Below are 15,474 nucleotides of genomic sequence, written 5' to 3' on the forward strand. Positions count from 1 at the left end.
TTCACCCAGGCTGGAACACTCTCATCTTTCTGGTTATATCTCTGGTACATAGTAAGTACTTTCCCTTCCTCCAGTACTAGATACCATTAACATGCCCCAGTCTGTCCCTCGAATCCTGTTGCTTACTCTGAAAATCGCCAATTCAATACAACCAGAAGAATTACAGTTTCTAATCTCTTATAGTATTTACCATGAAAAGTGGAAAAGGCAGCTGGACAAACTGAATTCTATCTGAAAAAGATTAGAAGAGCAAACTTCCTGACTCATATATGAATAAGCTTTTCCAGATGCATTAGATCCCACAGTGACCACAATGGGGAACACTGCAGACAGTAAAAGCAGCTGGTAATTGGGCCCAGAGAACTGAAGTCTAGATCATCTACTGAGATGAGCACTGCCACAAGACCCACTGGCAAAACCTTCCCATTTTCCCAAAATGGGCCCCTTCAGGGCTTCCAGCTGGCCCTGAAATTCTGAATTATGACTTGTTCAAGGGACCACTATTTCTTGTATTCAAAGTCTCAACCTTACATACACTCATGTTTCCCAGTCTCTTCTCAGTTCTGGAAACTTCTCATTTTAGATTCTCACAGAAAATCTTATGTAATGGAAGAAACCGCCCATCATCCTAAGATCTTATTCTCTTAGCACTTTAAGTCATCCTCTACATCACCCTCCACCCAAAAGCAAAGCTGCCTTTCATAACTTGAAGATGATTTATTCCTTTATGGGTGTCTTTAAAGTACTTATTTTTCCTAGAGTCCTTATTGGAGCTGGGAAAAACCCCATAAAACATACGCAAAATCAAAATTTTGGCAGAATGTGCTAAAACGGTAATGAACAAATGAATCAATGAATGATGTTTGCACTAGAAACAAGTGGCTGAGACCATGGCCTTATATATATATATACACACACACACACACACACACACACATATATATAATTTTTATATATTTATATTTTATATAAATTAGTTAATTTATATATATATATACACACACACACATTTTTTAATGGAGATACTGGGGATTGAACCCAGGACCTTGGGCATGCTAAGCAAGCACTCTACCACTGAGCTATTTCCCTCCCCACTATTTAACATTTTTAAATAGTACAGTTAACAGGCTAAAACTAAATTACTTGGTGATCATAGCAGAAGCAATTGTAGGCACACTAATATTCCTAGAGCACACAGACCACGATTATTAAACTCAGCACTTAAGTGCTCCGGTTTCACTCTTTTTCTTTCTACATTGAGAAGACAGCTCTTAGTACAGTTATTAGGCAGCATTTACATACCTAACAAGTCAAGAAAATCTTCATGCATTGTCTCACATCCACAAAAAGAAATCAATTTTTCTGGATCAGTAAGTTGAGACATTTAAAAAAATTTAAATGTAGCATAGTTACAAATAATGCTTTTTAATGTATAGCATTTCTTAAGAGTAGGAATAGATTGATAATATACAAAGAACACTTTTAGAATTCAATTTTTTATTAGATTAAAAATGACTAGTTCCTCTGATTCTAAGTTGTTCCATGGTCTTCCAAATAAAATAATTTGACATGATAATGTGAATAGAGAAGAAAAAGATCCCCTGAGAAAAGCAGAGAATGATAGGAGACTTGTTTTTGCAATTTATCAAGGTATAATTCCCAGTGTATAATTTTTAAAGACTCATAAAAACCTAAATATATGTATGCTATCTTTTGATTATACAAGGAGTATAAACTAAACCCTGGTTTATTTACAGGTAGTTGGTCAGAAATACTGGTGGCCCAGAACTGGCAAATGGCATCTGAGGTGGGGGCCAGTCCTGTGGGACTGGGCCCTTTAACTTGTAGGGTCTGATGCTAATTCCAGGTAGATGGTGTCAGAATTGAATTGAATTAGTGGGTACCCAGTTAGTGTCAGAGTGTTGAAGAAGTGATGGTGGAAGAGCACCATGTATTTGCTGCTAGGAGGGAAACAAATAACCCCTTAATTGGTGTCAGAATTAGTGTGAGAAAAACAGTCAGAGTGAATATGTTTAATTCAGTCTTTGAAGAGAATGTGTTTTCTGCAGTTCTCTGGACACCTCAGGCAATGAATGCAGTTGCTAGGCAAAAAGATCAATGGGAAGAAGAAGGCCACAGAATACACACCTAGATTCAGCAACTTTCGTTGTTACGGGAAAATGTCTAGGTAGTACCAGATATCCACAAGAGGGTAAAATATTTCAATAAAATGTAAAACAAAGAAATTCTATATAACCATCTTTAGAGATCAATGAGACAAAGACATGCCCTGAATTTAAGACACATGAACATTTAGTAATGACTGTTTTACCTCTTTCCCACTATTGCTGCTCTAATACATTGCATTCCTATTGAAGTTGATAACATTTTTGGACCAACTTTAGAATTACCTTGATATGTAGATTTTCAAATTTTAACTGCATTCTCCAACTTTTCTGCTATTGGGTTGCACCCTGCAGGCTTGCAAGCTCTATACCTGCCCATCCTCAGGACTGAAGAAAGAGCCCAGAGTCAGAGACAGAGACATCAGTGGTTTAATGGATAAGGGGATCCTGCATGTCTGAAGTAAGGTCCTGGAGTGACACCCCACCACGCACAGTGGACAGTGGGCAGGACATGATGGCAGTCTTCTGGCAATGCTCCTAGAGGGAGGGGACATTACTAGTTATAGGGGGAATTGACATCAAGTTGGCTCATTAGTTTCCAAGGGAACCAACAGAGAGACACACCCCTCTTTTCCTCTTTGATAAGTTATTATAGTGGAAATATTCTGATCTTTAGATCAGAATAATTTCTAGCTAGGGCTGCAGCAGGTGTGTAGGAAGGTCAGTCATGTGAGTGAGGTGTAAGTGAGGTAGGCACCGGTCGAGCAGGGATACACAGAGCACAAGAGAACAGCCATGTTGAGTGACCTGACCATACATTTGACATAGAACATATTAGGGTAGACAAAGCTCTACACCTGTAACCAAGAAGGACAGATGGGGCTTTCCTGGGACATGTCCCTCCCACCACATCTTCTGACTGTCTCTTGTCTGTGGAAAAGTTGTAGTCTCCCAGGCCTCCCCTGAGTCACAAAACTGGGGTCAGGAATTAAGTTTAAAAGGATGTGAACATGTAGTGACAAAATTAGCAGTTGGGCCAGAAGAACTGGTAAGAATTTAACAGTAAGTCAGCCATATGGCAGTTCAGAATCTTTAGTTCCTCCCTGAAGGACATGGATAACAGTGTCTGATGTATATTCCTGAGTCTTTTAACATGCTAAAACCCCCACCAAATGGAAGACATTGACTACTTGATAACTATGAGTATGTAGACTTCAGATCTACTGGAGACTGAGAGTTGACAATGTTAACTCCTGTGAAATCACCCTGTTACCCCACCATCAACCAGTCAGAGAACTGCATATGAGCTAATCACACACCCTGTGACTCCTCTCCCTCTCCTTGCCTTAAGAATGTTCCCCTGAAACCATCATAGAGCATGAGCTGCCCTGTTCTCCTTGCATGACCCTGCAATAAACCTTTCTCTGCTCCAAACTCTGGTGTTTCAACTTGCTTGGCCTTGTTGAACTTGAATTCAGCAATACACCCATTACCCAGAAGGTATCCTAGGATTTAGAGAATAATCTTCCTATCCAGAATAACTACAAGGTCCTGGATAGTGTATTTAGTGTATTTTCTTGGGAGAATATTTTTGTAATTCTAAAGAAGAAAGGGTAACCTAGCATTAGTTCTAATTTATAAGAGAATTTTGCCTACTTTGGTCACTGCTGTATTCTCAAAGACTATGAAATTGCCAGTAACATTAAGTATCAAACAAAATTACAAAGTGCTTGTTGAGTGAATTAATAAACAAGCATAAATAAATTTGAAGCTAAGGAGAAAAGATACAGGATCTAGAAAACCTTCTCTATGTTACAGATGATGAAACTGTCCTAGAAAGGTGACCCTCTCAAAACCTTAAATCTGGTGAAGGGTAGAATTAAACTCAGAAGCCCAATTGCCAAGGACAGTATTAAATTCCATGACATCAATATTGCAACCATACTTCTAGCTAAATTTCCCTAGTAACTATTATTTGATTGGAGAATGAAATTGTCATTCCTGTAGGTCAAAAATAGTAAAATATTAGCAATTTCATATAGTTAAGCATATACGCATTTATAAAGATAGGTAGACAAATATAGATGACTTATAGATAGATAGATTTATCTAAATATAATATATACATAGGTATATGTCTGGAAATATCTATGTAAATAGATATATCTCTTTGTAGCTATATATACTTATACATACATATACACATACATATATAAGCACACATATATGTATTTCATAGAAATGCACACCCCATCTGAGTTATGAAAGTTTAGAGAACAAATGAAAAGCACATTACTTTCTTTACAATTCCTGCACCATCTTTTCTAATTAATAAAAAATATAAGTATTCTTGAGAACCTTCAAGTTGCTCCCCTTCTGTTTCTTGACAGTTAGGTAAGGATCATGGAAGTCCATTGAACTTAAGGAGAATTTTCTGGAAAATAACTATGATGAATTTCAAAGGCCATAAACAATATGAATTTTTGAAGGATATGGACTTTATTAGAAATGAAAATAGACATACTGGATGATGTTGACAAAACGGAAATTGGAGATTTCCCAAGGAATCTTTAAAATTAATAAGAACATATATAAATTCTGTAACAAAACTGAGGCCTAGAGGCTGGATAAATACATGATTTACAGAAGTCTTTGTCAAGACTTTTAATCTATGATTTCAAGAAGAATGGGAAAGTCTAAGCAAATTTATATGCAAGCTTTTCAGAACAGAGAATATCCAAATGTCACGATATTAAATAACATGGCACAAATGCCATACCTGTAATAAACATACTTTTTGACCTATTACCTAAGTTTGCATATATTAATCCAGAAGCTCAAAACTTCCACAGATTACTAATCATTGATTTGAAATATATTCACTTGTAAGTGACAATTCCTTCAGGGTAGCAGACTGCATTGTTTTTAACTTAATTTTCTATAATCACTACATTACCTTACAGGAGTGCTATGAACTATTACTAATTAATGATTATAACATTTAAAAAGTTTGATGTGCTGTGCTAATGCTAAGTACCATGATAATAATGTCAGATGTGTAGTACACCAGTGAACTCTTACAAAAGATAAACAAATTCAATAAACATAATTATCTCATTGCCAGAACCATTATTTGTGGAAAATTGAAATTGTTCATATTCATATTTTTCCCAGTGAAAGACAATATTAAATTAATTACTTATTCCTGTTGTATCCTAGGAATCATACACTAGGAAACATTTCACAAATTGGGCTATGAGTAAACAAAACACCAAAATGTAATTTTTCATTCAAAGCTTAAAATTTTCCAGGAGAAAGTTTACATATTTGATTTCACAACCAAGGATTTACTTAATTCAGAGACTATCTACATTACTGATTATAACAGAATCAAAATTGCTATGTTTTCAGTTCTGAGACCACCTTAAAATTTCCTAAAATAATTACATATCTAGAATATAAGAGTTGACTTTAAAATCACATGATCTATTGATTATTCAATACAGTTAGGTACATGGACCATGTTCCTATTCTCTGGATAATAAGCAGAGCATATATTGTGATTCAGAGCTAGCAGGACATTAGTATAGGCAGAAAAATATGCTCCCTAATGTCAGGACAAAGATTGTTTGCTATATTTGACCCTGTATTTCCTTCTTCCTAACACTTTTCATGTTTTCGTTTGGGTATTCACAGGTCTACCATAGAGTTCCTATGCTTCAGAAACGAACTCACCAGCAGATGGAGGTGAGGAGGTGGATGTTAAGTGTTGAGAGTAAGAGCAGTTTGGCTGAAAGTTCTGTTAAACCAACTAACAAATTCCACTCCCCTAGTCAAAGGGGTCAGTTCAACTGTGAGGGAATTACACTACTACCTTTTGAACAGCTTGATTATAAGAGAAGTGTTTATTTCTACCTATGGGAAAAATGAAGAATCTTATTCCTTGTTGTCTTCAATCATGAGGAAATCAGCCCAAGGACAAAGGAAGAGGACCAAAATGAAGACATCATAAAGAAACAGATAACTCTCTCATCAAAGTAGGTCTCAAGTCTTCCTTACCTCTACATAACTAAGCTGCATGAGCCAAAACCTCCTCTGTTGTTTGAGATGGATTTCATATTGGGTATATTGTATTAACTTCCCTAATTTGGAAGGCAAATATTGTGATTTCCTCTTGTCATCTTAGCTGGACACCTGTCCTACAATGGTATGAATTGCACAATGGTAGGAACAGTACAATTTCATTTGTTTTACAATGGTATGAATTCATGATTATGTACCGAAGTCCCTAGCATTATACATACATGTGCCCATCGTATATAATATACATACATGTGTATGTGTGCACACACATACATATATATTTCAAGTACCATGAATGTTTTGGTTGTGAAAAATTCATAATATTTTTCTCTAATAAATTTTTCTTTGCTGATTGATTCTAAATAACTCACAAGTTTCCTTTGTTTGTTTGTCTGTTACTATTAATTATATACAGCTTCTAAGACAGTTTCCTTTATAGCTCTTTTGATATAGACCTCTCCAGTCCAGGGACTCACTCCTGCTCCTGATCTCCTTCATCAATTTTCTTCCTTTTCCTTTCCATGGTGCTTTTTCTTTTCAGTCTATCCTACTGCTTCTGCGACACTGACGTAACAAGATTTCATAGGGTAGTTTGAAAATTCACAGCCTTGTAAAACCTTTATACTTCTCCCTGGGTCTCCAGAGTTCATCCCTACCACTGAAGTGTACACACTTTAGAAATAATAAAGCTTTGAGAGAGAGAGAGAGAAAGAATACATAAATAAATTAATAGACAATTGAGAATGCATATTATAAATCTATACCAATATGTCTATATTATCATTATGTTATTTTACTGTGTCCCAAATAATGATTCTATCCTGGTACCCACTAATGTTAACACCCCACTACTTAAGTGTAGAGTGAATAGTGGCTTGTTTCCAAAGAATACATTTTGGAAAGAGAAAACGTAAAAAAGAGTAATTCCATAGAAAAAGAATCAGGCAAATACTACTTCAGCCTGGTGGTCATGATCAATACCAAGAATGATAAGTCATGTTGATTTATGTGTCTTTGATATGATGTGATAAGAACAGAATCTATCTCTGCAGTCTTCCAACCAAAAACTCATAACCCCAGTCCAATCAAAAGAAACACATCAGACAAATCCCAGTGGAAGGATGTTCTACAAAATACCCGAGCAGTCCTCCTCAGAACTGTCAAGGTCATTAAAAACAAAGGAAGTCTGAGAAAGTCTATGGCCAAAAGGAACCTAAGAAGATATAATGACTAATCACAATGTGTCATCCTGGATGGGATTCTGGACTAGATGAAAGACATTAGGTAAAAACTAAGAAACTCCAGGGGGAAAAAGGTTCAGTTTTAGCTAATAACAATTTACCAGGACCAGTTTATTAATTGTGACAATATATTTAATGTAAGATGCAACTATATGGGAAACAAAGTGTGGTGATTTGCGCACTTTTCTGTAAATCAAAAAATATTCCAAAATACAAAGTTTGTTTGAAAAAACTACATCTGCGACCCCTGACCTGACATAGCTTCTGACCCACTTCTAAGACCTAAATTAAAAGGAGGCGAAGTGACAACACTTGGCCATTATTTCCATGTCCACACTGTTGGGTTCTTACATCATTTAGGTAGAAAAAAAGTCCCCTAAAATAAAAGAGAACAAGGGAAAAGAAGCCCTGCTCCCAGGCTTTGGATCAGGTTCTCAACTTCGTGGGCTTAGCAAGAGCAGAGGAGGCATGCCAGTGTAAGGGGCCCCAGTGTGAGAAATTCTGAGAACAGAAGCCAAGGCCCAGTCATCACTTGCTCAAGCCCATATCTTTTTACAATCCCTTCATTTATTTCCTACATCTTCTATCCACGAAAGAATCATCAGTGTCCTTCATCTGAATCATAACGTGTTCTCCTGTGGGTAGAAGGGAGAAAAGACTAACACAATATTCATTGCATGCCAGTAAAACAATAAATAAATTTTAAATAGAATCAGCATTAAAAATGAGAGAAGTTTTAAGAGTCAGTAGAGTGTGGTTATCAGTTTAGGACATGTCAGTTACTTACACACAATCTTTAGCAATAGCTCTTATTTTTAACTTTATGGAAACATTTCAGAGAATGTCATGTAGGACATATTTGCTCTTGTTTATAACTTTATTGCCCTCATGTTGACATTTATGCAAAAATGACCATATTATGCTAATTTGTATTTGGAAGGTATATCTTGTGCCAATACAACAAGTGTTTTGTTGTATTACTTAATAAAAACTAATATCGCCTGTTAGTGATTTTTTTCTTTCATGTTAATCCATATTCATCTTCATTTAACTTTTATCTTGTCTAATTATTGTTCAATGGCAAGTCTTTAAATATGAACTTATACATATTTAGTTTTCTGCTGCTACCACAAATTACTACAAACTTAGAGGCTTAAAATAACATACATTTATTCCCTCATAGTTTGTATGGGTCGGAAATCCAGGCATGGTTTAGCTGGGTCCTCTGTTTAGGATCTCACAAGGCTACTACACTCCAGGTGTTTGACAAGCTGTGCTCTCATATGGTGGTCTGAGTGGGGACGATCTCACTTCTGGATTGTTCCACGTCACCATCAGATGTTTGTAGAATGTATTTTCTTGGGGCTGTCAGGCTGAGGGCCTGGCTTCTGGATGACTATGGGCTGGAGGATGTCCTCAAGTCGGAGAGGCTGCCCAAAGATTCTTCCCACGAGAGCTTTCCTAACACAGCTACTTTCCTCATCAAACCAGCAAGGAAAGTCTGTAGAGCAAGTCAGCCTCCAAGATGGACTCTTACACAGGGGATGTCTTCCCTGGAGGGACAAACCATCACCTTTTCCATCTGCTGTTGGTTAAAAACAAACCACAAGTCCCTGCTGCATTCCAGGGAAAGGGAATGCGCATGAATACTGTAAAGACGGAAAATGGTGAGCCGCTCTAAAATCTCTCCATCACAACGACAGAGCTGACGCACATAGTTCAGAATTTTGACTTTGTAACACTTTTCAAAATATGCCAGGAGAGACATATTCATTTTCACACGAGTTGTCAATATAGTTGCAACTGTAGTATGAATATAATAATAGCAAAATTCAGAACATGTTTTTCATAGAGGTGTCATTTATGAAAAAGAGTTGACTTTAGTTACTTCTTTTCATATGATTACTAATCACAAAGTACCTATTTGGAAGGTTACCCATGGAAATAATATAATATCAGCAGTTTTCTACGGGAAAGTCAACTGAGTAAAGTTTTGTTTTATTTTATTTATATATTTGAGCCATAATAATGACTACCTATCCATCAATCTAATTAAACATTTTAGAAGTCCATATATAGCATTACAAACAGCCACAAAATCTAAGTGATATCACAAAGTGTTAAAGCTGAGAACCATCCTTGCTCTTTCTGTAATTATCAGTGATGATGTATCTAATAGGAAGTTCTAGCTAAAGAGCTAGTAAAAGCAGGCATTAAGAAGATAACAGCTATTAAACATTCTGACAGTTAAAACTATTTTAAATTTTCACTTTCTTTTATGTTGGTCCATGAAAGAGCAGAAGAAAAGGAAAGTGCAAAACACATACAAAGCACCCAAGGGATGTTAGCAAGAGAAATTTACCAGCAGACAGCAGCGACAATGTAATGATCTCCAAAGCAACGGCACAAAATTTCGACATCATTTTAAGCATATTAATATCTATTACTTTAAGACAGCCCTATTAGCATTTAATGATTTTGATTCCTGGACACCAAAGTAGGATTTGAGCTCTATGATGAACAGAAAAGCCAATCCTGTTCACTTCCACTTTCCATCATTGAAACAAACAGCGTAGAACTGAAAAAGAAAGGCACAGAAAGAACAGTGTTTATGAGCTTACAATTTTTAAGGCAAGTGCCTTTAAGAGTCTTCAGAATGAAGTCATTGAGCAATATTAAAACCATATTTTGAAAACGTTTTAAATGAGCTTTTTGCAACGGTCTCGGAAGTGCTCTCTTCTGAACTCAGCCATTTCTGTTTTGTTTCTGCCCATGAGTTTGAATGTTGCCCTAGAGGCTAAGGGATATCAGTTATAAGCACTGATAACCGCAGTCAGACTGCGGCCAGAGTAGATAGAGATGTACACATCCATCCTTCTCCATTTGAACAGTCTGCTAAATTCTGCATGCAGCTGTTGGCTCTGAATGGTTTTTAACTCTTCTGTAATACATATTCTGAAAATATTTAGTATATATTATTTTTCGCCCTATCTACTGTCCTTGTTTCTATTCTCTCATTTGGATTGCAATTTAGATATAATGGATCTGATGATTCCATCAAATCTCTGTAATGTGAGTGTCACCAACAAGATTATGGTCCAAAGACATCTTTGTCTATTCTTTGATTATACAAATAACATACAATGAAGCAGCACAAGGGAGCAAACAACATCAGTTTAATTTTTGAAAAAGGCTGTTGGCTAGGGTTCTTCTATGGCCAGTGTTCAATCAGTAGTTTTGAAATAAAGTGGGAGTACTGAGAATAAAGGCAGAAGATAGAATGTAGACCTAGGGTAGAGAATCAAGTTCTCTGAAAGCTTCAGCTTGGAAAAAAACGATAAGAAAATGGAATGATGGAATGATACAGGCAATGTTTCTCCCTCTTCCCTTCACTGTTTGGGAGGCTTAGTCACTTTCCACTGATGTCTCTCCACCCTCCTGTTCCCTCTTAACTATTTCAGAGGATTAGACTTAGCTGTTGTAAATAAGCACACCCAGCAGACTCATTTTTTAACAGAAAACTAAAATTGGGCAATTTTCCCACTCATGTCCACCCACGAGTGTGAAGGGAATGTATCAGCAATGTAATCATGTGTAAATTTCCCCTTGCTGTAAATGAACATCTTCTAGAAATGTGTTGCCAAAGGCAGTTCAGTTCTGCTCTGTAAAGGAAGCCCATCCTACTCATGAATCCAGATGTCTGTTCTTGCTCCCATCCGAATGCAGACTGTTACCACCGAAAAAGCTTGGAGCCACAGACACATTCAGCAAATGAAAACAGCGAGAGTTTTTCTACTAAGAAACCAACTACACAGTCCAGATTCATTCACATTATATGGTTCTGGCGTCTGCCATCTGTAGCACACAGGCAAATTCCCCTAATTACTGACATCGCTCTAGGAAGGCCTGTGTTCTCTCTGTGTGTTTTGCACTTTCCTTTTCATCAGCTCCCTCGTGGACCAAAAGCAACAATTCTGCCAGGTGAGCTTAACAGATGCCGTTTTCTGACCCAGTCAGTCAAAGGTCTGTTACTTTGTTTTGAGCTAGAAATACTTCTTGTTGTATTGTATAAGGTTTGTGCTTTACCAATTGAGCCACCGGCTTGCAGCACATGTGCCAGCTTACAATCCTTACCAAAATTAGAGAATGTATTCACAGTACACCTATGGCCCATCAACCGAAGGCATACAGTGCCCACCAAAAATCAAGTCCATGAAAACAATGAAAAATAAGAAACGTGATGGGGTCAGGTAAAGAAAAATAAAGGCAAACAGCTCTCAGTCCTAGTGAGCACACAGAAGCCAAAATCAACAGTCACATCCAAGGTCAAGGCCAGCCAGCATGATGAAGGAAGCAAAGGAGGTGAACTCAGAAGACACTAAAACCTTTCTGTACAGTATGATCATTTCTGACAACTTTCTGTGAACATTCCAGTCACTGCTCCTATATTCCTGTCTCTTTTCCAGAGGTGCTAACAGCTTCAATCACCTAGACTATTTTCCACTATCTACTTCCCCAAATTACCCCAACTCTTTGACTTGCATCTATCTTTTTACTGGCATCTCCTTCTTGGACTTCAGAATTCATCGATTTCCTTCACTTCTGCATTACCGTTGCACTTATGATCTTTATCTTACACAGCTAAACTTTACTCAGTCATTCCACAAACATTTATAAAGTTTCCATCATGTCCCAGTTGTCCTTGACTCATATTTGCTTTTTCCTTTCTACTGGGATATAAGAACCTCAGAGATAAAATACTGGTGATAGAAATTTGTTTTTAATATCCCCTATTTCCTTTAGCATAGCATAGGATACAGAATAAGAATTTAGTAGGAACTTTTTAATTAAAAAAAAGATAAGATGGAATTATAAGCAGATAAAAATGAGATAGGTATTACAATTAAACCAAATACGCAGTAAGAATATTTGTTTTGTATATTGGAAATCTATATTTAAAAACGGCCATAAATTTCTTGGTGGAATTACAAGTTAGGTTCTGAACTAAGGCCATAGTGTTTGGTATACTAAGGTAGGGGGCAGCATTAGAGTCAGAGGAGGACTGACAGACTCATAATTGATTGGACACAAGAGATAAATTAGAAGAAACTTTTATAGAATGACTTCTAGGTTTAGGGATGGATGGTGGAACAAATACTGGTATCATGAATCAAGATTTTATTTTTGTCATGCTCTGTCTTTCAAATGCACAGATAACACTTGCTTTCGGCATCACTGGCTATGTTTTATTCCCTGTCAACTTCACTAGCCAAGATGAATAAACTTCATTCAGCATTTATTTAGCAATTATTTATTGAGTGAATGATAGAAGAAGAACCTAAACAGGCACAAAGATGCATAAGACCTGGCTGGGAATTTAGTCAGACAGAGAATATTTAAACCAAGGAAACTGAAACACTGTACATATTCAAAGTGCTGTGGAAACACATCTAAGGCTTCACAAACAGAGGGGTGATATCTGAATTCATCTTTGAAGAATAAGTAGCGTTGAATTGAGTAGTGGACATTCCAGCTAAAGGAAGCTGCATCTGCAAGCTTCTAGAGTCCAGAAAGCATGTTTTTTAGAAAAATTCCCAGGTTCAGTCTTCCCTGACTCTTCCTCCTTCTGTAAGCAAAGGGACAATGCCCAGTTATGTCATAAGATGTGGTATGCTTTGTATGGGAAATGGATATAAGAAATACTGAATTAAAAAAGAAATTAATTCAAGGTATCAAGCCTCCAAAGATCAAAAAGATAAGCTGTAATTTGAACTTGAGTTTTGGCTTTATTTCTCCATTTTACACTGTGTGTGTAAATAATATTACAATAATGACATAGAGTTTTCACTTTTCCAATGTCCTTTGAGAAGCTGCTACCAAATCAGGTCAGAGCAGTTTGACGAAGATCATTTAAAGTTTTTAGAAACATAGGTCACTTCTCCCTATCAGCATTTTAATATTTTTAAAAAATATTTGAATAGTTGCATATCATGTCAGTGACATTCTAATAGTGAAACAGCTGTTTTACATAAGTTTCCCTCAAAACTATGAATTTAGAAGGACAATGAAGAAATTGATGTACACACAAAACAAGATCTCTATCTTACTGATATATTGCACTATATTTTTAAGGTTTCTTTAAGCATAAAAAGTATGTCCTAAGACTAAATTTTATCTTCTTGCTAGATTTCTATTTAACATTCACGTGAAATGAAGGTAAAGAAGTGATTATGTTAAACTTAAGCTATAAGACCTTGAATTCTGCAAAATGTGAGAAGTCTTAAGATAAAAGAGATGGGTAATCACATTGTCTTAAATGTTTCCACAGGGTGCAGAGTTCCTTCTATCCATGAGGAAGTTGTAATGGACTAATCTTTGTACCTGAGTGTTGAATTGCATGATAACCAAAGGTAAATTGAGAGAGAATTGGGAAAATTGGACCGTAAGCAATCCAAGATGTTACTCTCTTTATTCTTGAAAAACTCTCCAAAGGGTAGAATGTATAGGAAAATTTCATAAGTTTTGTGATTTCTTTTTCTTTTAACTTTCTCCATGACAGCTCTCTACTGTCCTTGCAACAGGACTTTCAAAATGAGTTAGTGTGATCAAATAAAACTCCACAGAGGCAGAAAGAAGAAAGCAGAAGACCAGCTTCCTACTTCACAGCCTCCACCGGATTCTTTACTTGTTATCCACCTCTGTTTCCATGCCCTACCAGCTGAGCAGGTAGGGGAAGGGTTGTACCCCAAGGGTCATTGATCCCACTTAGCACAATGTGAAAATGTCTCTCTAACCTGCTACTGCAAGAATGGGTTATCTGGTAACAATCCCTGCTCAGGCATCACTTGTGCAACTAGAATCAATACAGCTGTCAGATGCAATTGAGAGGCTGCTTCCTACACGCACTCCCTGTGTTCACATGGGTGGCTGTGTCCACTTGGGTTCCTTTGTTTCTATTTTAACAGCACTTGAACAGGATCCTTTCAAAAAGGAGTTTAGTGAGAGTCACCAAAAGAGTTCCTAGAGAGTTAACTCTGTATTCTCTATGTTGATAATTTCAGAGTGCACAGTAATCATGATTTTTATTTAACAATCATTTCCATATCAGTGAGGCTCTGAGTCTTTCTTGGTTAGGGGAAATATTTCAGTACTGACACTGGCTGGCTGTTCGGTGATGTCCTTCTCTCTTGTCTTCTCCAGTTAACTTCTGATAAAGTGGAAGGACTTTTAAAATTGGGCTGCCGGCAGGCCTTTGACACCTTCTCCATTCACTTAAACCCAAAATGTGCCTGCTAACAACCAAGAATTCTTCCTAGTTCAGGTAACTGAAGATGGCCATGTTTTCTGTGAGTTTTTTTTTCTTTGATTGATTGAGAAGTGTCCCTCTCCCACCCTTTGGGTTTGCATGTTTCCCTGTGCTGTGCTGTACTGTGCACCAAAGTTACAGTCTACTGGTCTCTTATTGCATCATCCTTCTAAGCTTGCTGAGCAACCAGGTTACAGTCTGTGGTCTGATGTCCTAATTAATCTCTCTCTTTCTGCTGATCCCAGAGTCTCAATGATCCGTCTGCTTTCTGCCCTGAGCACATTATGAATAGATAGATACTTGTCCTGCTGCCGTCATTTTGAGTGTGGATTAGAATAATGGCTGTATTTTTTTTTTTTACCATTTCCTATATGGCAGATACTGTGATAAGTACTTAACACACATTATCTAATGTGATCCTCAAAAATAAAAATATACAAAGGAGATACCAATATTAGTCTCTTCTGGAGATGAGAAAACAAGATTAGAGAAAATGTTTATATTAAATACAGTTATAATACAGTTACTAATAAATGACTCAAGACTGTCTGATGCCAGATTCTACACTCTTGTCCATTAATCACAACAGTATGAGAAATAATTCCCAAGCAGGGTGAAACTAGGAAAATATTGTTAGATAGTTAGATATGTGCAGGCACTGTTCAGACAGGTGGAGGAAAGGGAGGATGGTCCAGAAGATGGCGCTATGCCTGTCTCC

Source organism: Vicugna pacos, chromosome 14, assembly GCF_048564905.1.
Source record: "Vicugna pacos chromosome 14, VicPac4, whole genome shotgun sequence".
Taxonomy (NCBI): domain Eukaryota; kingdom Metazoa; phylum Chordata; class Mammalia; order Artiodactyla; family Camelidae; genus Vicugna; species Vicugna pacos.